This window comes from Tiliqua scincoides, chromosome 3 (assembly GCF_035046505.1).
Source record: "Tiliqua scincoides isolate rTilSci1 chromosome 3, rTilSci1.hap2, whole genome shotgun sequence".
NCBI lineage: Eukaryota > Metazoa > Chordata > Lepidosauria > Squamata > Scincidae > Tiliqua > Tiliqua scincoides.
The window spans coordinates 133923726-133948357 of NC_089823.1; the positions used below are offsets into that span (position 1 = coordinate 133923726).

The following is a 24632-nucleotide window of genomic DNA, read 5'->3' on the forward strand; positions in this document are numbered from 1 at the left end:
TCATATGCAGTGTGTTCTCCTCCCTGGTTCTTTAGTTGAGTTGGGTCTCAACTAAAAAAAACCAGTCACATGTTTAGTTTGCAATGTAGCATTGGACTCTCTTAAGTATGTACACCACTAGCCCCAAGCAGTAAATAAATCTGCTACTTGCAAGCCAGAAAGCCAGGGATAGAATTTCATGGACAGGAAGCAACATCAACACAAAAAGATCTTATAGATGAAGGGCTTCGATTGTGAGCCCTTTTGGGACAGGGCGCCATTTAGTTATTTGATTTTTCTCTGTAAACCGCTTTGTGAACTTTTAGTTGAAAAGCGGTATATAAATACTGTTAATAATAATAATGAACAGAGCTCAACAAAAGAATGATAATGAACAACTTTCAACATAATCTACAGTCATCACTTCAAAAATGGGGGGAGGGGAAGAAGACAGCAAACACACCAGGCCTCCTGCCCCCAATAAAAAATGTTAGAACCACTCCCTCTCTTCCCTTGCCACCCCAATATTTCTTCTCTTCTCCTGTTCCTCCCAGACAGTGGAATAGCTAGGTCATTTGACACCCAGGGCCCATATATTTTTGTCACCCAAATGACACAATTAATTTATTATTTAATTATTATTATTAATTATTAATTCATTCACATTTTTATACCATCCTTCCTCTAAGCAGCTCAGGGTGGTGTACATAGTTCCTCCCCTTATTTTGTCCTCACAACAACCCTGTGAGGTAGGTGAAACTGAGAGACAGTAATAGTCATGACATGAAATGAATAATAATGCCCAGAAAATAAATGCAGTGGCTATTTCCCCATAAGCAATGGATGAAATTCTGCATCAAATGGTATTTAATATGATGGTATTATTCCTAAAAGCCACGATTTCCAGAATTTTGGTCACTAGGGTGTCAGCCCCACCCCGCGAGGACGTCTCATTGGCCTGTTTTGAGTTCTCAGACTTTTAACACTGGGACCCACTTTTCAGAATGACAATCTGTCCAGGACACACCAGAAGTGATGTCATGGCTGGAAGTGACATCATCAAGCAAAATAAAATAAATAATTATTAAATTAAAGAAAAATAATTAAAAAAGGGAAGCCAGCCCTGTTTCACCAAGTGAATTTTCTCTATAGCCTGTCTGCAATAATACCCCCCCCCCCCAAAAAAAAAGTCAGTGAGATTTTCCGCCCTCTCCAGTGCCCAGTTCAATGCAAGTTCTTATATTTCAAGCATATCACTATCAGGACTCACCTAGCTTTGCAGGTCTTTGGGGGGGGGGGGGTACTGCCTTCTGGAGCATTTGTCTAGCTCCACTTTCATCAGATTGGGACCATGCAGCTAGCCTTGCCTTCCCCTTTGCCTGACTTGACTAGGAGCCAAGGCATGTTTACTTACTCATGAGTAAACATGACTGTGTGGCTTACTTTTGCTTTCCATAGGGCTCAATATAATCGTCTGCTTAGAGGGAGGGACTTCCTTCTTGGGTATTTTTTGGGGGGGGGCTGCTTTCATTGGATAGGAACTATTCTTGTGTCGTTGGATTCCTCTCAGCCTGTTCTTTCCGATGGACTATGGCACGCTTACCTAATCACGTGTAAACGCACGATATGGCTCGGTTTCACTTTCCATAGGGCTCCATGCATTTTTTTTGTTTCTGGTTTTTTGGCTATAACTTCTGATGGAAAGGGGATACTTCCCTCTGGTTTTTTGCACTGTATTCTGCCGGAAATTCTGCATCCAATGGTACATAACATGATGAGGTATTTGTAACCTCCGCGATGTTAGCAATGTTGGGTCATTTGTGGTGTCACCCCCCGAAGGCTGGTACCTGGGGCACACCACCCCCGCCCCTCGCTAGCTATGCCACTGCTCCCAGATATTCCAACCAAGTTCCAACTCTCACTAGCCTCTTTTTACTCCTCACCAATTCTTAAAGCTCATTTTTGGAAATTGGGTTGCCAGTATGACAGATAAATCTTCTCTAACTTCTTCATGTCATTTTCTCAGATTCCTTCACAGTCCAGGGAAGGACCTGTGAAGATTCCTACTGGGACACACACGCCCTTTGAATGAGCTGATAGTCATTATCACAAGTTTGCTTTAAATACATACACACAGATAATACTGTGGCACCTTAAAAACACATGAAATTATTTTATGGGCCAAAACACAGGTCATCAAATTGCCTTAAAGGGTGGGCAGGTGCACAATCTGAGAACTAAGAATTTTTTTTTTTAACAACACAAGGCCAAAAACTCAAGCAACATAAGAGATAGCTGCAGGTGTGACACCACTAAGCAGAGCATAAATGTCTGTACACTCCAATCAGTGAGGGTGTGACTCACTCCTGACTAATAGCCATTCAGGATGAATAAACATAGCAAGATCAGTACTGGAAATAAGTACCCAGGGACAATTACTTTTTATAGTGAGCTACTAATCCTCAATATTTGTCAAGATGAAATTCCAGTGTGTCAAGCTTAAGAAACACATAAAGTGCACAAAAAGTCAAACCTCCATGCAATACAAGTACAGGCACTTAAATCAAGGGCAGTACTTTCTAACATTCAGCAGAAAATACAGCAGAAAAGGCTTTCAATCTTCCACAAGTTTCCCAGATGGTTGAATTTTTGCTTCTCAAAGAGGCTTACAAGTTAATTTATGCATTAGTATTATGTTCCAAATTTTATGCTTCCAAGGTCTATTGTTACCAGCAGAGTCTGTTTCCATGCTTCAGCCAGAAAAATTCTGGCAGCAGTCATCATATTAGAGAGCAATACTGGCCATGCAATCAGTGCTAAGTGTTTGGTTCTTATCTTGCTTAAAGCTTAATTTCCAGTTAAAATATGAGCTTTTACCAAGACACTAAACAATTCCACTTCAAGCTTGAACAGAAAGCGATGCCAAGGCATAATGATTCCTTATTTTGGTTCAAAACTGAACCCATGTCAGGCTGTTTTCTTTCAGGCTGTTTTCTGTATTGTCACTATTTCTATACCTCATCACTGATGTTGACACCACTTGTAACAGAAAGTCAATCAAGATGGCTGGAAATTTTATTCCTTGCAGGCTAGTTGTTCCTAGTCCATTTGATTAGCTGAAGTTTGCATAACAGCATAAACATGCATATTCTTCCCTTCAACAAACAACTTCACAACAAATGAGAACAGAAGATAACCAGCAGCAAAATGAAACAATCATCTCAGAGCCAGATCAATAAAATACAAACAAATTAAGGTGCAATCCTAACTCCTTATGTCAGTACTACCCAGCACTGGCATAGCAGTGCCAATGGGACGTATGCTGCATCCTGCAGTTGGGTGACACTCATGGAGGCCTCCTCAAAGTAAGGGAATATTTGTTGCCTTACCTCAGAGTTAATTACATTACATTGTAATTAATTTACAATCTCTACGCATGAACTGGAGGTTGTCCATGACTTTGTGTACCTTGGCTCAATGATCTCCGACACTCTTTCTCTCGATACTGAGCTAAACAAACGCATTGGTAAAGCAGCTACCACGTTTTCCAGACTCACAAAGAGAGTCTGGTCCAACAAGAAGCTGACAGAAAATACCAAGATCCAGGTCTACAGAGCTTGCATCCTGAGTACACTTCTGTACTGCAGTGAGTCATGGACTCTCCGCTCACAACAGGAGAGGAAACTGAACGCTTTCCACACGCGCTGCCTCCGGCGCATTCTCGGCATCACCTGGCAGGACAAAGTTCCTAACAACACAGTCCTGGAACGTGCTGGAATCCCTAGCATGTATGCACTGCTGAAACAGAGACGCCTGCGTTGGCTCGGTCATTTCGTGAGAATGGATGGTGGCCGGATCCCAAAGGATCTCCTCTATGGAGAACTCGTGCAAGGAAAGCGCCCTACAGGTAGACCACAGCTGCGATACAAGGACATCTGCAAGAGGGATCTGAAGGCCTTAGGGATGGACCTCAATAAGTGGGAAACCCTGGCCTCTGAGCGGTCCGCTTGGAGGCAGGCTGTGCAGCATGGCCTTTCCCAGTTTGAAGAGACACTTTGCCAGCAGTCTGAGGCAAAGAAGGAAGGCCCATAGCCAGGGAGACAGACCAGGGACAGACTGCACTTGCTCCCGGTGTGGAAGGGATTGTCACTCCCGGATTGGCCTTTTCAGCCACACTAGACACTGTTCCAGAACCACCTTTCAGAGCGTGATACCATAGCTTTCGAGACTGAAGGTTGCCAATCCAATCCAATACCTCAGAGTTGCATTGCCCTTATGTCAGTGCTGGAAAACACTGACATAAGCGGTTAGGATTGCGCCCTTAGTGTCATAGTCAGCAGAAGAATAGAACTAAAATCAACATTCAGCAGGCATCAAAGTTTTCTCTGAATCACCAAGTTTTTATTTGGGCATCAGAAAGCAGTTAGAGAATAGACAAGTCTCCCTTTAGAGGGTATTCCACAGGACTGGTACCACAAGTAAGCAGGCTATGCTCTTTGCAGTCACCTGCTGTAACCAGTCAGCAAGGAACTTGGAGCAGCACCACCAGTCCCGAATCGAGCTCTCACTGAAAAACATAAGGGGATGGGGTCTTAAAGAGGTTCAGGCATTATGTATTAGCACCGATTCACTTTAACAGTAGTGCTGGATGCTCTGTGAAGACTTCCCAATTTTTGTAGCAAAAGTAATTATTGAAGGCAACGCGTATCACTTGTGCACTGAGTGAAGTACTATGACTGAGTACTTGTTTGACCAAAGTATTTTCAAGTACTCATCTAATTTGTGACATGAAACTGACAATAAGTGCAGTTTTCAGTTGCGACACTGGTTCATATAAGCTGATAAGAGTACTGGGATGCTTCTCCATTTCTACAGTCTTCCACTGATTTTGCAACACCACCTATGAACAAAAAATTTGAAGGTAGCAGATCATGAGCAAAAGTATCCTAGAGACATTCTCCCTGTCATACGCAATTTCCATAGATTTCTGTGCCTCACAAAGCATCTTTTCCATTTTTACCAGTGCAGTATATTACCTATTTAACTGTGCATATTCCAATAGCTATTTTTCCTTCCCAAATGAATTTGCCATTCACAAACAGTTAATTCGATCGATTCCGTAACCTTTATTGGCATTAAAAAAGTTAATTCAAATCTGTGAACAACTACATTGAACTACTATTATATGACACTCTGACCAACATACCATTTTGTTACCCAGTTTTGAAGTCACTTTTGACCAATAACTTGAAAGGATTTCCTTTCGCTAGCGTGAACATAAGGTGATACAAGTTATTAGCTCTAAACAGCTCTGCTTTCCTTCCTATCAGAACGTGATAAGGTGTCTCCCTGTAATCAGTCACTTTCATATTTGCCAGTTCACCACCACTATTTGTTTCTGCCCTGTCTTTTGATCCAGAAGGATATCAAAAGCAGCTTACATGCAATACTAGGGCTTCTTTTCCCTGCTTTCTCACTCATAGTGGGGTAGTGTATCTTCTCTCCATAAACTCACTTCAGTTGTTGTGGATGCTCCCATCACCTTTCATTCTCTCGCACTTCTCTGAGTTCTTCAGATTGGGTGGACAACTGCCAGACTACACACTCTTTCGTCTATTCCACTAACTGGCACAATTTGTTGTTTTATACCTGTTGACTATTAACAGGTTACTAAGGCTGATATTCTACCATTCAGTCATGAAAACACACAGAGGTTTAGCACATCAGATAGATACAGATAGGCAAAGTACACAATTCCAGTTTTTTCTTGAAAGTCCATTATTTGATGTATCAAAAGGACTGTTCCTGGAACAAGGGTAATAGCTTCTTGGGCCCAGACTCAAAATATTTTCCCACCAAATTAGATGGGAAAGACATTCATTTGCAAATTGTAATGCAACCACTTTTGTGCATCCATCTTTGATTCCACAGCTTCCCTAGTCAATGCCACAGAATGAACATGCCTACACAAGTCAATGTTGTAGCTATCCGATTCCAGGAACACATACATACTTCAAGATTTTCCTAAATACTTTTTTAAGTGCTGTACTGTGAAGCCACAACCACAGTTAGCAATTTACATAAAAGGCACAATTCTGACCCAGTCCAAAACAGCTCCTTATTGTTTGCAAGCTTATACCAAGAGTACAAATGGCAATTTATTGCCTTGTCAACATTCAAGGGAAATTTAAATTGTTTAGTTGGTTTTTCTCTCGAAAAGAGAAGGATAGAAGTGTCCTAAACTAGTGTCCTAAACTAAGCAGAGTACATATTGGGAGAGAAGCTGGAAGAAACTAGCTTTTCCTTGGTTTTTTAACAGAATTGTATAACGCTGGAGTTAGATGCCAGAAAGAAAAGTCACAGAGCAGTGATAACTTCATGATTGTCTGACTTAAGAAAACAAATGGGAGCTCTGACTGCACTTAGTGCTGTCATCTCATGCCAAATGCCAGAAGCAACTCGCCATTTCAGGTACTCCAGTCTGTGTAAACACATTAACTATTGTTAAAAAGGACTTTTTAAAAATCATCATGCTGAACCCTCTCAGTTGTAAGAACAATACAAAGGCCAAGAAAAGCCTTGAGCATTATCTTTTTTGAGGAGGTTGCTGTACTCTGAATGTTGTATGCAGCTACAAGATGAAGCTACAGGATCTATTACATAAAATGCATAGACTGGGCAACCAAGAGAAAAAAGGACCCTTAAAGTCCCCAGTACAAGTCACGATGAAAATGGGTGTTTAACACTTCTGCAGGCAAGATCTGATTGAATTCCCAGACACCATACTTCTTTTGTGCCTTTGTATATGAACAATTTCCAATATGAACAAAAGTTCATGGGAAAAGAAACTTAGGACCCCAGGTGGACAAAAAAGGAAGGCAGCAGACAGGAAGACTGGCCCTTGAGTGCCAGCAAACCAGATTACAAGATTCCAGGTTACAAGAAGCCAGGGATGGAACAAAACAGCTTGCAAATAAAAAAATAAAAATCAAAGAATATCCATGATTTGGGCAAGTAAAGGATCAGAAAGCAGGGTGACCAGGAACCAAACAAAAACAGTAGCTTGACATGATTGAACTTTTGGCGACTTCTAGAATAACCTGATACAGAGCCTCTTTTTCACAGCAGCAACTGGGTCAATGAGTATTAGGTGCCAGACCAGAAAGTATAGCTGAGAGAATGCCTGTTTATAGATGAACAAAGCAGTTCTCTATTATATGCAATACCAAGCAGCAAGTTCTCAAAAACTGAAGTGATGTGCTCTAAGCAAAGCAGGAATGGAAGGTATAGTTAACAAATAAAATACAAAGTCATAGTTCCATTACTTTCACCTTGCTTTGTCAGCTAAAAGGCAACCAGAGATATACTCAGTTTTGACTCCCCCATGCGGAATTACGCTTGCACTTCCAATATGGTGTGCCAGAATTGCAACACATAAAGTTAAATCAATTAATTTAACTGACAATTTCTACTTATGGGCATGTTCTGGATTTGGCTTCAGAAGTGCCAGAGTTGAAAACCAAGAAACCAACAAAAATGCTAAGAGCTTGAAGATTGTCTGCCAATATCTATTGGTCTCAAAATAAGATCTAAGGGCACATGATGTAGCCACATTGCTAAAGCTGAGCAGGTTTGGGCATGGACAGTGCCCGCAAGGCAGACTGCCTAGAAATTCCATCTATACCACCTTGAATTCTACTACATAAGAAAGATGCAATATGAATTTAATAATTTTTTTATTTCAGTTTTAAAAATATATACTGTCCCTCTCCCATAGGAACCAGGGTGGTTTACAACAAAATATGAACAATGAAACATAGAAACAATTAAAGATCAAAAACCAAGTAATCAATCAGCAGCAAACATACAATGTACATGCTTGTCTGATCTCTTAGGAAACAGCATTCTCAAGAACTGGTACCACAACTATTATCTGAGCAAATGAGAAAAAGTGGTTCTTCAGGTACCTAGATCCCACACCACTGTTTAGGGCTTTAAAGTAAGAACCTGTGGAAGCACTCAGGTAACCAATGCAACCTGAGCTAAATGGGCATCACATGCTCCTAGCGAGCAGTTCTACACAAATGTTGGGCCAGCTGAAGCTTCCAGACTGTTTTCAAGGGCAGTCTCACTTTCAGTGTATCACAGTAATCCATTAACTAATAAAGGGTCCAGGAAAATAGCACATATACATTGTGTCTTTTTATTGTAATCTTTATCAATCCATAGATGGGAAGAATGTGTTGATGTTCATTTGATACATTCTATTTGTCCAAATATACACACCCCTATCATTCTATCTGCTTCCAAAGCACATGAATCTTTTATAAACACCTTGAGCCTAGCACCACAATTTATGCTGCACCCTGCCTCTACTGCAGCAGTGACCGTTTCACAGATCTGTTAAAAACAGAAACCCAATATACCATTGCAGTTAATTTTAGCCAAATGTTACAATATTCTGTCCACCGAACATTTGGGATATAATTCTAAACTCTCATCTAAGGAGTAAGCCTCAGTGAATACAGTAAGATTTATTTCTGAGTAGTCATGCACAGGATTGCACCATAAGAAATTTGGCTTGGGGAATGAGACTGAATGGGGAAAAAACACATCTCCCCTTACAGTTACACAAGAACAATTAAAGGGAGTTCATTTCTAACCAGTGCAGAGTTTTGACCTGCGTTTTAATCAGAGATGAATATGTGGCCTTTGAAGAGGGAAATGAATGGGATTATGTGAAAATTCTTCTGCCAATTAAAATTAGTTTATCTTATCTATGCAGCTCTGGTCCAAAGAATGACTGCACCTTTCAGATACACCACAGGAAGATGCAGTCTGGCACATAAGTTACTGATCAGTGCTCTGGGGAGCATAGCAGCTTTCTAAGAGAGATAGTGCCAGTGACAGAACGGCAAATTTTCAAGGTCTGTAGCAAAGTATGCTTAATGAGTTGCTAAACAGTTCAACTCCATCCCTGCTTTAAACCTTCGTTGATTTATTACATTCCTTCATAAGGTGAAAAAACTCTAGACTGAACTATCATGTACCCAATTACGTATTTTAGTTTTCACTTTTGTTGTCTTCTACGTGCAGTTGAGGTCAACTTCTTAGGGACATGTATCAACAAGCTGATCTGTGACAGGTTCTCACCTTTGCCCGCTTGATTCTGACCTGAACCACAGCCAAATACAGTATGTTCCAACTGGGTCCCAATCACATGGGTTTGTCATGGGGCCCAGAATCACAAGGAGCTCTTTACCATAAAAGACAACTCACTGCCTTCCAAAAAAAATAAAAATTATCTTGGTACCTTATAAACTTCCCAAAGACTCCAGTCTGCTCACACTGGAGACAAAGAAAGTTGACCACTTTCCAGGCCAAGAGAGTAATTACAGCAGCTTAAAGTGAACTGAAGTGGTTGCAAAAAAAAGTCCAAACTCAGGTGCCAGGTAAAGGTTGATTGCTCTATTCTTTTTCTTGAGTGTGAGAAACAGACTGTCACCATGACTGAATTTGAGAAGCATTCTAGCTCAGTTAGATCAATCCCTAGTATCCCATCCAACTATGAATCAGCACTTGCTGCCACAAGCAGCTTCAAGGTCTCCTGCCAGACTATGAGTGTTGTAAAGAGACCACCACCCAGCAACTGCAGATGCACTCCTTCAGGAAACCTAGATACTACAGGCCTCTACCGTGCACCTCAAGAGACAAGGACACAGAGGATTCCACGAATTTCTTTTCCAAGTGAAACCTGGCATAACACTCTTGGAATCTGGGGCAGGCTAAGTGTAGTTCAACTACAAATGCATTCCAGCAGTCAGAACATAAGGGTAGGACAAAATTCCTGAATAAATGCATGCAATCAATGAATAACCTCAGCTCAGTCTCCTCCTTCAATTTTAGTTTCCCATATAGAAAGCAGGAGAAGTGCTAAAACAGAATTTTCTGAAGATGAATGAAGGATGGTACTTTGCATGTTGATATTCCAGAAATCACACAGATATCCTAGATCAAGTGATGCTGGCAAGTTTGATTTCTAACAATGGACAGGGATTTTAGCACTCTGTGTACTGCATGTTGCTTTATTCTGATGTTAAAGGCCAAAGTACTCAATCTCTCAACAAATAGCACTGATGAATGCAGAAAAGAAGAAACCTCAAGAATGCAAGCAAATTAAGGTAAATGTAACTGCTGAAACCTGAAAGTACTCTGAAACTACTTCAGTTTCAACAATCAAGGATCAAGATGACATATTGCGAGGGATGAAGAGGAGAGGTCTCATACACAAGCCTCCTAGAATTTAGAAATTCATTTGATGCATAAGATACTCAGGTTTTAATTCACTTATTTAGCATTCCTAAACCACTTAAAAGCAGCACTTGAAACAGTGTGTAGTAAAGAAAATTGCCACAACAAAATTAAAACTCATTTCTAAAAATCAATAAAACTCAACTATACTTAAAAATCAGTTCTAAAAATCCTTAATATCAGCATAAAATTACATCAAGAAGCTTTCAGACAGCACTAAAAGCCTTCCTAAAGAGAAAGGTTTTTACCAGTTGCTGAAATAACAAGAGGGAAGAAATCCAATGTGCTTCCCACAGTCGCATATCCCAGAGCATTGGTATAATCTCCGAGAAGGCACGATTCTGTACACCTGAAGATAGCACCTTCTGTGAGAATTAGGATAATGAGCAATGGCTCTCCTGCAGAGTGGGGTGGGGGGCATAAGGGAGGAAGCACTCCCAAAGGTATGCACAAGATGCTTCAAAGGCAGTTACCAGCACTTTGAACTGGGCCTGGAAGAGCACAGGCAACCAGTGAAATTGGGCAATGTGACAGAATAATTTAATTATAATCAGAATAATCACCATTGGCAAGTACTAACACAGCAACGGAGCAAGGTTCAGAAAAAACCCCACAAGATGTATTTTATCCTTCAAAGGGAACATAACTCTGTCCAGAACAAACAAAAGTCTTGCTGGTGCTTGACTCTAGGAGCTATGCTAGCCCATCATCTTGTCTGGACTTTCAGCTTGTTAGTCTTCACGCAATTCACGAAGAAAATGAAAAACACCGCTGAGGATCATCACTATGTTGATGAAACAACATTCCAAATCCTTGAACACTTTCTCCCAGTGGCCACTTACAGATGCTGAAAAAAACCAAGGACAAAGTGGAACCTTGCAGTACCTCATAGTCCAAAGCTAAACCAGAAGGATTTGATGGTCAATTTTGTTTGCACGCTTTGGCCATTTTTCTGCTTATATCTTTGCATTTAAAAAAAATATTCAAAATAAGATATAAAGATATACTTTATAAAGTATGTCTTATATAAAGATATGCTCTTACCTGATTAGTTTTTATCTGACTACTGTTTTTATGATATGTTATGTTTTTATCTGCTTTTAAATTATGTTTTTAACTTGTTTTAACCTTGTTTGTAAGCCGCCTTGAGTCCCTTCAGGGAGAAAGGTGGGGTAAAAATAAAGTATAATAATAATAATAATACTGAAAATTTCCAAAACATACATTTGAAACTTCCATACTCAGGAAATTCTTTACTGAAAATCGACACGCTTGCCATTGCAAACTGCAGAAGCAGAGCAAACCATTGGAAGAGGCACACATCAGGATGGGAACTGAAGGCATGGGAAGCAAAGAAAAAGAATTCAGCTTGCAAGACCAACATCACCTTGAGCATACGAGACCCTCAGGTAGCTAAGAGCCTATCAGAATCGTAACAATAACTGAAAGAGTTGCTAAAGTTTAGGTTAAACCTGTGGAAGGGGGGGGGAGACAAAGCATAAAGGAACCTGAAATATAAAGTTGAGGAACCCAAGCTGACGCAGGGCAGATGAAACACAATAAAATCTAAGTTCATACATAATGCAAAACCAGGGGTTATCATTAAAGAAGTAAGTGTGAGGGAGATGTGGCCTCATGTACTCTCCCCTCCACTGTGCTTTCACTTGAAAGCCAACTACTTCATTCTACATACATGCTTAGGAAACTGCTGTTTATTAACCAAGTATGATTGGAACAAGCCAGGATAGCAAGATACTCCAACCAGGATATTCCAACTACAACTTGTACCACAATTCCAAGTTTGTATGCAACAAGGAGCTGCAACATTTTATCAAACTTTACTAAAGAAGGGAAAGAAGGAAATACATGAGCCCATGGTTCCCTCAGCCTTGTTTATTTAGTGCTAGCTCATGATTTAGTGTTATGTCTGAACTAGGCCATTACATTGGCTATGAATCAACTAAATACAAATTACAAATTCTATTCCAAAAGGTCCATTTACAGGTTAAGTTCTGCAGGCAGTTATGTACTACTCTAGGGACACAGGAATTCCCACCGCTATGTGACAATGCTCGTTGTTGCAGCACAATGCTATGTGACAATGCAATTCCATTAACTACAAGGACATCACATTCACCTGTGCTCTGCCCACACACAAAAGCAATCACATAGGCAGTGGCAACCGTGATGCAAAACACCAGCTCATAAAGTGCCAGGATATTTTATTAAGTTTCGACTTGTTTAACCAGATGAGAGAAGCATAAAAGCAAAACCTTGGAAGTAAATGTACAGAGGTACATGAGACAAATGTACATGAGAATTTTTACCAGCCGGAATACCTACACATAGCTACATTAGTCAGTTGTGACTCACCAATAGCCTGAAAGAGAAAGTTTTTTTCTAATTATCTTTCTTCCCTGATTGTCTAGGAGAGATTTTTATTTGTAGTCACCAGGTAAAAGACTACTTACAGGAATAAATCAGGAGCATGTGTTGATATATCCCTAGCTCAGATCTCATCTAATTTGTGGCATCTTTAGGTGGCCTTACACAAGCCATTATCTTGTAGCCTTAGCCCTCCTTCAAAACTTATGAGATAAAAGGGATTGTACCACAGAACTACTTTAAAGAGTTGTTTTAAGGATTCATGGGAATGAATCATCATACATGTAATGATGCCTAGGGCTTACTCACTGGTTGGGACAGTACCAAAAACAACAGCATATTTTCACAACAAAAAGCTACAGTTTAATGCACACATAGTTCAAGACACTCCAGTTCCCAAATGAGAAATGCAAGCTGGAAATATTCAAATCAAATACATGGGGCAACCTTTCCATCACAATAACGGTCAGTACCCTGGCAGAGAACATATATATGACATAGAATTAGGGTGTATGTTCTTTTCATATGCTTGAATCAGCCTTGACTTCAGTTGACTGTCAAGAACACAAAACATACTTACAAGTTACTGTATAATGCAGTGTTCTTCAACCTTGGGGTTGGGACTCCAATGGGGTTGTGAAGTCTTAGTTGTGGGGTCACTGCAACTTGTGGGAATGAAAAAAGGTTGAAGACCACTGGACTAGAGCACCAACAGGTAAAGGGGAGGCATCTGGTATACCCCTTCAGGTACCAAGAGATCTGACAAGGTCCCTCACCAAAGGCTGCTGAGAAAACTCCACAGTCAGGGAATTAGAGAACAGGTCCTCTCCTGGATTAGGAACTGGTTGAGATCCAGGAAGTAGAGAGTGGGTGTCAATGGGCAATTTTCACAATGGGGAGAGGTGGAAAGTGGAGCGCACCATGGATCTGTCCCGGGACCTGTACTTTTCAACCTGTTCATAAATGACCTGGAGGCAGGGCTAAGCAGCGAGGTGGCCAAGTTTTCAGATGACACCAAACTTTTCCGAGTGGTGAAGACCAGAAGAGATTGTGAAGAGTTCCAGAAGATCTCTCCAAACTGGGAGACTGGGCAGCAAAACAGCAGATGCGTTTCAATGTAAGTAAGTGTAAAGTCATACACATTGAGGCAAAGAATCAAAACTTTACATATAGGCTAATGGGTTCTGAACTGTCTGAGATATCAAGAGAGAGATCTTGGGGTCCTTGTGGACAGCTCGATGAAAGTGTTGACCCAATGTGCAGCGGCAGCAAAGAGGGCTAATTCCATGCTTGGGATCATTAGGAAAGGCATTGAGAAAAAGACAGCTAATATTGTAATGCCGTTGTACAAATCGATGGTAAGGCCACACCTGGAGTACTGCGTCCAGTTCTGGTTGCCACATCTCAAAAAGGATATAGTAGAGATGGAAAAGGTGCAAAAGAGAGCAACCAAAATGATTACTGGGCTGGGGCACCTTCCCTATGAGGAAAGGCAACAGCGTTTGGGCCTCTTCAGCCTAGAAAATAGGAGCCTGAGGGGGGACATTATTGAGACATACAAAATCATGTAGGGGAACTACAGAGTAGATAGACCCTCTTTTCCTTCTCACATAACACCAGAACCAGGGGACATCCACGAAAGTTGAGTGTTGGGAGACTTAGGATGGACAGAAGAAAATATTTCTTTACCCAGCGTGTAATTAGTTTGTGGAACTCTTTGCCACAGGAAGTAGTGATGGCATCTTGCCTGGATGCCTTTAAGAGGGGATTGGACAAATTTCTGGAGGAAAAGTTCATTATGGGTTACAAGTCATAGTAGGTATGTGGAAGCTCTTGGTTTTAGAGGCAGGCTGCCTCTGATTGCCAGAGCCAGGGGAGGGCACTGGGACACAGATTGTGTCTTGTTGTCTTGTGGGCATTTGGTTGTTGTCCCTGGGGCATTTGGTGGGTCACTGTGAGATACAGGAAGCTGGACTAGATGGGCCTTTGGCCTGATCCAACAGGGCTCTTCTTATGTCCCAGTCCTGCTCAGGTTCTTCACAACTGTGCTAAAATAGCTTTCACTAATGCCAGGCTTTACAGTAACTTTTTCTGCTCTCTCTAATAAGAGTCTGGTTACAGTGAAGAGTGCTAGGAGGGCATAATGGGGGTAGGAAGTGGGTGACAATGGGGGTAGGGAATGGGCAGACTGGGTCCTAGGAAAGGGATGAGATTGACAGTGGGTCCCCAGTCTATTATTTATTGGGGTTGTGGCACAGATGGGGAACCAGATGTTCCTATTGACATGCTTATTTTATACGCGTCAGGAGACATTTACATGAAGGAAAAGAATATTTTCTCATTCTGAACTGTAGTTTGGAAATGGTAAAAGAATGGTGAGGATACTATTTGCTGTTTTATTTTTTCTGCATTTCTATGTGGAAATGAGGAAAGACCCTGATCCTGTCCCAATCCATCATCAGTACCTGCTCAGGAGATGGAAAGGGGCTTGTGCTGACCATAAATACAGGGCATCTCAAGAAAATGTACATACACTTTATAATGACACATTTATTATGCTATAATTCACATATACCTGTACCATAATATCACATATAATATATGCGAATATACAGTATTCAAACATATACTGTAATATACAATTCACACATACAGGGCATACAGCGTACAAAAGAAGCAGTTACTTGGCCCAGTTAATTAATCAGTTAATGAAGTAGACCAAGTGCTTGAAATGTTCCACGTTGGTGTCTACACACTGCTGACGCTGTTGATTAAGGAATCTATAGACATCCACCAATGCGTGCTGAGATAGTTCCACCTATCTCTTCAATTGCTTTAGGTGTTTGGGTGTTGCTGGTTTTTTACAACAAACTATGTATGAATTAGAGCTCATTAAAATGTGTGTACATTTTTTTGGAGACACCCTATGTTTGGCTGATAAGTCAAGCCAGTGTCAGTGAACTTCTGGATATACGTGTTGTTTAACTATGCCACCATATTGTGGGGTACAGTATGTTTTCCCCCCCAGTTTTTGATGCTTTTTCATGAATAAGCTAAGTACAGGTTGAGTCTCATTATTCAGGAGGGTTCCATTCCCAGAACTCAAGTGGATGGCAAAAAACTCACTAAAGCAAATCAATTAAAAAAAACAAAGTCTCTTTGCTCTGGTGATTTAAAAACAGCCTTGCTGACCTTTTGAAATGCACACAGAGGCAATCAGTCTCTCTCCAGGCACTTAGGCTTCACTAAGAGGCAGCAATCTCTTTCTTCACCAGAAGCAGCAGTAAGGAGAAAGAATGGAGAAGGTGATAAGCATTGCTATTTAGCCTTCTTTCATGTGCTCAGGGGGAAGGGAGGAGTGAAGCCTTCAGAGAGAATGGTTGATGGATTTTCAGCTGGCTACCCTCTCTGGCATTATGAAACAACTTTTTCTTTAATTTAAAGGGCCCATCTCATCAGCTTTGAGATAGAAAAATGTGTGGATAATTAGGTTATACCTGTAATCACTTGCATGACTGTGTCTCTACAACAGTAAAAAGCAGTTTTTTAAACTGTTATTTTAAAGGGGTGCATTTTTCCCCTTCTCCAGGGATCAGCACATTCCTTCTCATTTGCAAAGGCCATTCGTGTTGAGTCAAATCCATGTATAAAAAATCCATGCATAACAGAGTTGGACCTGTATGCCTACCTCTCCTGCTTATGGGGTTCCCAAAGGCAGCTGGTGGGTCACTGTGAGAAACAGTATGCTGGACTTGATGGGTCTTTGGCTTGATTCAGTAGGGCTTTTCTTAAGTTCTTAAGAAGTCTTTCTGCACACACAAACAAGCACATCAACAGGAAGATCTGGCTTTGTGTTTCTCATTATGTAGGAACTTGCAAATACTGTTTGCATTCTTGGCAGCCACTGAAAATCCTTCCTCCTTCTATTTAAGGTTCTCCTCTGAATTATCTTCAATTTACTGAGAACTTGATGGAGAGGAAATTTTGAGAACAGGAGAGGCTAGCTAAGGTGGGGGTCATCATTGCAACCAGATTTGCAGAGACTTGCATGCTCCACATGAGATTGGTGGTCATGTGTTTTGCAATCACAGAGTTTTGCAGTGGGGCAACAATGCCAATCATTGTGACAATGGTGGCAGTTTTAACAATCTGCTATTAAACTGAAAACTCAAGATTCTACAGAGAAGGAAATATGAGTGCTTCATATAAAGGAGAAGGAAGGATAGGTGTGTGGCTCAGATGAAACACTGGAGGTTGTACAAGTCCTATCACAAAAATCTCAACAAGGTTGATGCCCTAGAAGGGTAAATTGTTTTAGATTGTTCTAATTTTTACCAATAAAACTACACTTAAGCAGGCCATTTTTTAAAAAAAGTTGTCAAAGTTCAACTAGTTCTGAACATCATAAATTCAGATTCATGCTTGGCCAGTTGCATCAGCTGTATCAATTCTTTAATTTGCATACTATGGTTCTCCATTCACCCAGTTGTATTTCCAAGGTCAGTTCAAGCACATCATATAAAGCCCCATAGTAATGTGTGGACTGGCCCTGCATCTCAGGATAATTCTCAAATTCTGTCAACAGAACAAAGTTAATACAAATGCTTCAGATAGTACTGGAGAGCAGATTTTAAAAGGATGCTTAACAAACAATAATAATTTATGAAAATACAAACCTTCATCAATGGAAAGAAGTCCCTTGACATTTTGTGATTTATGCTAACAGAAGAAGTGTATTTAGAAAGTCAAGAACCCACAAAGGGATTTTAAATTCACTCCCAAAAATCAGTGCTCTATCTGGAAACACAGGTGACATTCAATTAACAGTGCTAAGTACTTCTGACTAGGTAGCTCTTCAGAACCACCTGACTTTAGGAAAAGGAGTACATAAACCTGTGGGGGGGGGGGGAAGGCTGCTAGAAGGATCCTTTACTGCTCCAAGGATTGCACTATGGGGGATGTCACAGAGTTCTTCCTACCAAACACACACCTTGATTCATATTTGGTAGCCAGTAGGAGTTTCCTTCTTATACAAACATGGGGGGGGGGAGAGAAAGGCAAACCAAATTAGGATTGGAACACAGGGAAAGGGTAAATAAATCTCTCCACAACATCAGAGTCTAGACTGGGGCCTCATGAGGCTTCTATTTAAATTTTTAAAAGGTAAACACACACAGCCAAACAATATGATTAACATGTCTAATTCAGCCCTGAAATGAAGTAGCTGTCATACAATTTTATGATGCCTGTGCATTCAAATTAATGACACTTCCATCTATTTTACATTTTTAAGGATCCACCAAATAGAGAGTATCTTCAAAAAGTACAGATACAAGAAACAGGAAAGCAACAAAAACAAAGCAGGCTTAAAAATCCAATCTAATCACCTTTATTGGCATACATATAATACACATGGCAACAGCCAGTTACAAGGGAGAACATAGATGAACACAAAGTAATGTAAAAACAAAAATTAGTACAATAAAATAAGAAACAGAACATTATCAGTAGTAGGCTTAGCAAATAAACTAGGTATACTTCAAGGACACTGAGACTAAGAATTTAGAGACCATCTCCATTATATACTTAAAAGTCAGTAGTAGCAAACCAGCACTCAGCACAGTCCCTGGAAGCAGCTTCTGGTTTAAAAAGGAGACACAAAGAAGCCCCCTATATACCAACAAGAGTCAGAGGAAAAAGAGACAAATTAGCTAAATATTGGGAATGCACACCCCCTCTCTATCATCACATTCCCCAGAAACACAATATCCAGTTCCTACAGGAAAACACACACACACTTCACTCAGCTCATTAACTCACAACTTGGAAGGATTTTGTTTTAGATTCTGGTTTGGCTGGTTATTCTTGTTAAGGTTTTTGTTCCCTACCTCAAGTCCTAGGCCAAGTTAGAAGTTCAGATAATAATAAAACTCTACTTCACTCCCAGGCTATTGCCAGTCATACATATTCCTTTCACAACACAACTCCCAAGATCTTACTTATGGAAAGTACCCAGTGCAACCAGGAAGGCTTAAACAACAGCAACAATAAGAGATGGCAACAAGGAAGCACCTTTGCATTGTCCATGGAGAAATTTAGAAGAGTATGTGCTATCTAGTATCACCTTCTAACCCACTCCCAACCCTTGTTATTTTTTTTTTTTTTTTACAAGAGCCATCACTTTATCCTTACCCAGGTTAATTTAGCCCAGTACTATCTATTTTGACTTGGCAGTGGCTCCTCAAAATCTTTTGCTAACAGGGATTTTTTAAAACTGGAGATCTCCAAATCATGCATGCTTTCCATGCAAAGCACTCACTCCACTACTGAGCAACTGTACAGTACCTCTCCTGATAATCATTTTCACAATTTCCACACACCCATCGGAACAGATCCAACTTCACAGTACCTTAAACACTTGAGAAGTCACCTTTCCTCTCAACTTGCTTCCTTCCTTCCCAGATTCTTCTCACTCGATTCACACACCCTATCTACTTAGTCTCCTCTTTAGTTCTTTATACTTTCTCAGTTTAAATCTCACATAAGCTATAAATTCTGCTCCTGTAATTAGGGTTGCATTGAAACACCTCAACATATGCTGTTGCAGTGCCTTATAGACATTAGAGCCAAATACTTGAACCCAATTTTAGCAAATAAGAAGGAATATCCTGACGATGTTAAAATACAGTATTTATTGAATGATGTGTCCAGCGTTGTAACTGAGAGATCGATGGTTTATTTGCAGCAAATGGTGGTAAATAGAATCAAGAGATAACTTTTAATTGACAGTATATCTTTATGGGGTAAATATCTCTGACTTTTTGGTTGTCATGTATCCCTTTGTATCTCATAGGTTCGTATCTGCTTGTTGTTGTATTTGTATTATATGCCAATAAAAATCTGTCTGAGTTTATAAATTCACCAAGTGGTCTTCGGCAAACCACTTATCTCTCAGCCTTGGTCTCAATCTAAAATATGGAGATAATACAACCAAACGACCTCAGAAGACGTGGCACATATTGAGAGATCTTATGTGAAACCCTTTGAAAGCCAGTACAGCAAGGTCATTATTAATGGCTACTGCAAAACGTAAGAGAAGAGGCCCCCAAATTCTCACAAACTAGAAAGAGACACAAGGGAGGCATCAGAGGAAAGGCAAGGAAGTAGAGACAGAACAGGCAATTATTTCATGAACCTCTAGGTATGTGTATATTTTATGTTTTTAAAAAAAAGGAGTTTTGAGAAAGGATTTGAAGGAAATAAGGGAGGAAGCATCACATAGGTCATCAGGAAGAAAATTCCAGGCATAAGGGACAAAAAAAGGGAGAAAGAGCCAATTATTTGAGGGATCAAGAAACCTTCAGACAGCTGAGGTTTCTTTCTGCAGTGAAGGAGGAATATAGTGGAGTACAAGAGCAGAGAAATAAGGAGGGACAGGGCCATGGAGGGCTTTGAAGAAGTGCAAGGAGCTTGGGCTGGATCTGAAAGTGAATCGAAAGCCAATGTACGCATTTAAGGAAGGGCATGATGAAGCAGTGAGTGAGCAGAAGTGCACCGAACAGGACACCTAAGTTCAACCCCCTGCCCAGTCACAACAGCTTACATACAGCCCAATCTTACCTGGAGCTTATGGTGGCAGATCTCACAATCTGCCATCATAAGTCCTGAACCGAAAGTGTGAAAGCAGAGATACTGTCACATGCATTGGGCCACCAAGCACAAATGGCCATAAGCCATAGTACAACAATAGCTCACAGATGCCCCACCAGAGCTGCATGCTCTGGGTCAACAGTAGGGATGGTTTTGCGAGGACAGGGGGCAGTGCAGGGTTAGGAGTGAGCAGGCCAGACAATGCGGGTGGGAGGGGGAGAATCTCAGCAGCAGCCACACATGCCAAAATCCTATCTCCCTTTCCCTGCGCCAAGTGTCCACAGGCTTACACCAGCTAAACAGCTGGCATAGGTCTGAGGAGACCCTTTGGAGGCTAGGCAGCCTACAGGGAGATAACAAAAGATTTTGTTCTGGGCCATCTGGTCGCCCCCCCCACCCCGACCCCACATGCAGCACATACTCTGTCAGTGGAGCTGCACACTATGGGCTGGCAGGGGATAGGATCAGGCCCCAAGAGGATTTTGGGCAAAATCACTGACATTCAGCTTGCTTCACTGTTGGAGAGAAAAGAGATAATCCTATTTATGGGTCCTCAAGTTCCTTGGAGGCAATGAGATAACAACACTTAACATTTATAAAACTTTCACAGGGGTCACCTTGTTAGTCTAATGCTAACAACAAGAAGCATTGCACTTAACATGTGTTATAGTACAAGCTTCCATCACTGCAGGTTCTAAGAATGTATACAGTGCTCCAAATCCTTCAAGAGCTTCACAGACATTCTCTCAAGATCTTCACAACAACCCTCAAATGTGGTCTTTATTATTATTGCCATATTACACAGGGAGGGTTGAGAAAACACAGTCCGCCAATGAACTTGCTACCGATCAGTTCACAGCAGCAGAGGCAGGTAGGATACCAGCCCAGCTGGGGACGACAACAACAACAACAGTATTTATATACCGATTTTCAACAAAAAGTTCATCATAACTCTCATTCATTCATAACAGATTCTGTGAACAAAACCATGCCATGCCACTACATTAAAGAAAGCACCAGAGTACAAAGCTTAGAGCCCAATCCTACCTCTGTCCACTCAGAAGTCACATTACAGTCAATGAGGCTTACTCCCAGGAAAACGCAGGCAGGATTACAGCTTTACAGCCCAATCCTATGCATGTCTACTCCCATTATATTCAATGGGGCTTACTCCAAAAGTGTGAACAGGATTGCAGCCTTACAGCCCAATTGTATGCATGTCTGCTCCCATTATGGGGCTTATTCCCAGGTAAGTGTAGATAGGATTGCAGCCTTACAGCCCCATCCCATGCAGGTCTACTCCCATTACAGTCTATGGGGCTTACTCCCAGGATTGGAGTGGAAAGGATTGCAGCCTTACAGCCCCATCCCATGCAGGTCAACTCCCAGTACAGTCTATGGGGCTTACTCCCAGATAAGCGTGGACAGGATTGCAGCCTTATAGCCCCATCCCATGCAGGTCAACTCCCAGTACAGTCTATGGGGCTTACTCCCAGATAAGCGTGGACAGGATTGCAGCCTTATAGCCCCATCCCATGCAGGTCAACTCCCAGTACAGTCTATGGGGCTTACTCCCAGGTAAGCATGGACAGGATTGCAGCATTACAGCCCCATCCCATGCAGGTCAACTCCCAGTACAGTCTATGGGGCTTACTCCCAGGTAAGCGTGGACAGGATTGCAGCATTACAGCCCCATCCCATGCAGGTCTACTCCCAGTACAGTCTATGGGGCTTACTTCCAGGTAAGCATGGACAGGGTTGCAGCCTTACAGCCTCATCCCATGCAGGTCTACTCCCAGTACAGTCTATGGGGCTTACTCCCAGATAAGCGTGGACAGGATTGCAGCCTTACAGCCCCATCCCATGCAGGACAACTCCCAGTACAGTCTATGGGGCTTACTCCCAGATAAGCGTGGGCAGGATTGCAGCCTTACAGCCCCATCCCATGCAGGTCTACTCCCAGTACAGTCTATGGGGCTTACTCCCAGATAGGCGTGGACAGGATTGCAGCCTTACAGCCCCATCCCATGCAGGTCTACTCCCAGTACAGTCTATGGGGCTTACTCCCAGATAAGCGTGGGCAGGATTGCAGCCTTACAGCCCCATCCCATGCAGGTCTACTCCCAGTACAGTCTATGGGGCTTACTCCCAGATAAGCGTGGGCAGGATTGCAGCCTTACAGCCCCATCCCATGCAGGTCAACTCCCAGTACAGTCTATGGGGCTTACTCCCAGATAAGCGTGGGCAGGATTGCAGCCTTACAGCCTCATCCCATGCAGGTCTACTCCCAGTACAGTCTATGGGGCTTACTCCCAGATAAGCGTGGGCAGGATTGCAGCCTTACAGCCTCATCCCATGCAGGTCTACTCCCAGTACAGTCTATGGGGCTTACTCCCAGATAAGCGTGGACAGGATTGCAGCCTTATAGCCCCATCCCATGCAGGTCAACTCCCAGTACAGTCTATGGGGCTTACTCCCAGATAAGCGTGGACAGGATTGCAGCCTTATAGCCCCATCCCATGCAGGTCTACTCCCAGTACAGTCTATGGGGCTTACTCCCAGATAAGCGTGGGCAGGATTGCAGCCTTACAGCCCCATCCCATGCAGGTCAACTCCCAGTACAGTCTATGGGGCTTACTCCCAGGTAAGCGTGGGCAGGATTGCAGCCTTATAGCCCCATCCCATGCAGGTCTACTCCCAGTACAGTCTATGGGGCTTACTCCCAGATAAGCGTGGGCAGGATTGCAGCCTTACAGCCCCATCCCATGCAGGTCTACTCCCAGTACAGTCTATGGGGCTTACTCCCAGATAAGCGTGGGCAGGATTGCAGCCTTATAGCCTCATCCCATGCAGGTCTACTCCCAGTACAGTCTATGGGGCTTACTCCCAGATAAGCGTGGGCAGGATTGCAGCCTTACAGCCTCATCCCATGCAGGTCTACTCCCAGTACAGTCTATGGGGCTTACTCCCAGATAAGCGTGGGCAGGATTGCAGCCTTACAGCCTCATCCCATGCAGGTCTACTCCCAGTACAGTCTATGGGGCTTACTCCCAGATAAGCGTGGGCAGGATTGCAGCCTTACAGCCTCATCCCATGCAGGTCTACTCCCAGTACAGTCTATGGGGCTTACTCCCAGATAAGCGTGGACAGGATTGCAGCCTTATAGCCCCATCCCATGCAGGTCAACTCCCAGTACAGTCTATGGGGCTTACTCCCAGATAAGCGTGGGCAGGATTGCAGCCTTACAGCCTCATCCCATGCAGGTCTACTCCCAGTACAGTCTATGGGGCTTACTCCCAGATAAGCGTGGGCAGGATTGCAGCCTTACAGCCTCATCCCATGCAGGTCTACTCCCAGTACAGTCTATGGGGCTTACTCCCACTATACTTACTCCCACTATACTGAATGGGACTTGCTCCCCGGGAAGGCTGGCCAGGCTCGCAGCCTTCCCTCGGCAGCACTGGGCAAATCACAGCCTCACGGGGGGCTGTGCAGAACGAGCCGAACAGACCTGCTGCGGGTACAAAAGGGGGATGAAGAAGCCGGCTGTGACCCTCCCACGAAAGCGACGTTCTCGCCTCGCTCTCCGCCAGCAGCCCCGCACCGAGAGGGGCTGGAGCGTCTCGTCCCGCCGCCCGGCCCTGAGGCGGGGTTGCCTCGCACTGCCGAGCCCCACAACGGCCCCGCTGCTGCCCCTTCCCCCACCGACGGACGGCCGACTGGCATCCCCTCAGCGCCCCTCCCTTTACCTGCGGTGGCGGCGAGGGCGCGGGGAGCTCGGCCAGGCAAGGCCGCCGCCGGCTCCCGACTCCAGCTACTGCGGGCCGCGGGCTAATCCCGCCCTCTGTCGGGCCGCGGTCCCGCTGCCTCCGCGCCGCGCCGCCATCTTCCGCTCGCGGGGGGGGGAGGGGACGGGCAGGCCGGGCCACGGCGGGAGGAGGAGACGACCCTCCCCCCGCCCCCCGCCCCCGCCCCCGCCCCCGCCCGAGCTGCAGGCCACGCAAGGCGGCAGGCGGGAGCCCGGCGCGGAGGCTGCCGCAGGAGCATGAAGCCCCGGGTCGCCTGGCGGAGGGACGGGGAGCGCTCGCCACCGCCGCTCCTGCTGGGGCTTGGAGCAGGCACCATAACAAGCCCCCTTCTGTGCCAAGCACACGCGTCGCCCCTGTCGTAGGCTTCCGTTCGCCCCAACTCTGCGGGGATCGGGGCTGCCTGGGGCACAAGCCTAGGCGCGTCTACTCAGAAGTAAGTCCCACTGTGTCCAATGGGGCTTACTCCCAGGAGAGTGTGCCTAGGGTCGCAGCCCTACG

The 24632-nt window shown here is 43.3% G+C and overlaps 1 protein-coding gene across 2 annotated transcripts in view; it reads right to left on the reverse strand.

The window, feature by feature from the left end:
- NDST2 (N-deacetylase and N-sulfotransferase 2) overlaps positions 1-24207 on the reverse strand; it is a 139403-nt gene extending 115196 nt beyond the window's left edge. Inside the window, exon 1 of one of the 2 annotated variants that reach the window (XM_066621131.1) lies at positions 24075-24207. The gene's annotated coding sequence lies outside the window, so the exon portion shown is untranslated. Of the gene's footprint in view, positions 1-16363; positions 16429-24074 lie in introns of those variants that run through there. The other variant, XM_066621132.1, reaches the window with a different exon arrangement.
- Positions 24208-24632: the final 425 nt, after the last annotated feature.